We start from the raw sequence: 1,498 nt of genomic DNA, 5'->3' as shown, positions 1-1,498 counted from the left end.
TAAATACATCGCTGAGGGGAAAAAATAATTTTACATCATTCATCAGCTAATTTGAACATAGTTAACACACGATTATCATTCCTGATAAGATGCATCTATAAAAATGATAGTGGTTGAGATAATGATGATAATAACTGTTGAGGTGGTGGAAGATGTCATCTTCTATGCGTGAAATAAGGAAGTTTGGCTTGTCAATGTACAGATAATTGATGTGGGGATCAGAGAAACACAGCTACTGCGTATAAGCGTGTATTCGGGGAGAAGTCCGTGGAGAGAAGAGGGTTGTTTACATTACACTTTGTAAATATTGCCGTAGGGTGGCGCATATAAAAGAAAACATTCATTTCGGGAGTAACTAAATTAAACATGAGGTATTCTTCTGAGGTATACACGGTAGATATAAAATTATAATCATCCTTATTCTATCATAATCTTTAATTATTCTAACAATAACGATGACGCTGCTCAGGACGATGGAACTGCTGGTGAAGATAATACGACAATGGTCATGATAATTCAGATAATCAGTGTCAGATCCAGTGTGATATATCATGGCAAGACATTAGAGTATTACATGATATACAATAATAAACAACGTAAACACGGTTGTGCTGATGACAAAATGTCGGCTGGAATAATACGTGCATCTACTTTTGGGCAAATTTTCAAGTACTTTTTTTTTCCCTAATTTAAACCATAAACACCTAGACCTACTTACAGCTGATGCCATATCACAATCAACGTAAAAGTGTTTGAAAGATGCCTCAGTTCGTTCGAACCCTGTAGCACAGTGGTTCTGAACTATTACTTCCTGCCACCCCACTCAGGCCTCTCTGGTCATGACTAGAACCCCATAGGTTTCATAAATTTACTGTATTATTGGATGCAGGCATTATCGTATTATCGCGCAGTCGTGCGTGCCCGTCGTGCAAATATAACATTCATGTTAAAACTAAAAGAAGGTAGCTGTGGTCATTCATGATTTGGTTGAGTTTTCTATCATATTCACCTGTTATATCCATCATGTCAACTTACATCAGTCATTCATTAATATTTCATGATTAACTTCATTTCATTTCCGTATCTAATTCCTATGTCTTTCTCATTTGCGTAATATGTATATTCATTATTAATTCATATGACCAGCATATCTCTATCAAGATCATCTTCAAAACATGTCAGAGATGGTATAATTAGTTCACTTGTTTTTTGGTATTCTATATTTTTAATGAAAACAAATCGACTGGATAGGTTCATTATACTTGTATCATAGGTTTACAACTTATTTATCGATTGCTGTAGACTTGCATATAAGAGGTATCCTTTGTGTCACAAGGATGTACCCCAGTAATAGACTTTCCATACCTGGGCCAACACTACCATAAAATACATAGAAAGTAATTATCTTTTAATTATGAATGCGAGAGCTGGGAGAGGAGCGGTTTCTTAACAAGCCAGTCGCGAGCGTGTACGTTAACTTTGCCGCCACTGAAAGTCC

This window comes from Penaeus japonicus, unplaced genomic scaffold (assembly GCF_977035675.1).
Source record: "Penaeus japonicus unplaced genomic scaffold, GWHDUDI00000001_assembly GWHDUDI00000020, whole genome shotgun sequence".
NCBI classification, from domain to species: domain Eukaryota; kingdom Metazoa; phylum Arthropoda; class Malacostraca; order Decapoda; family Penaeidae; genus Penaeus; species Penaeus japonicus.
This window is presented reverse-complemented; position numbering follows the sequence as displayed.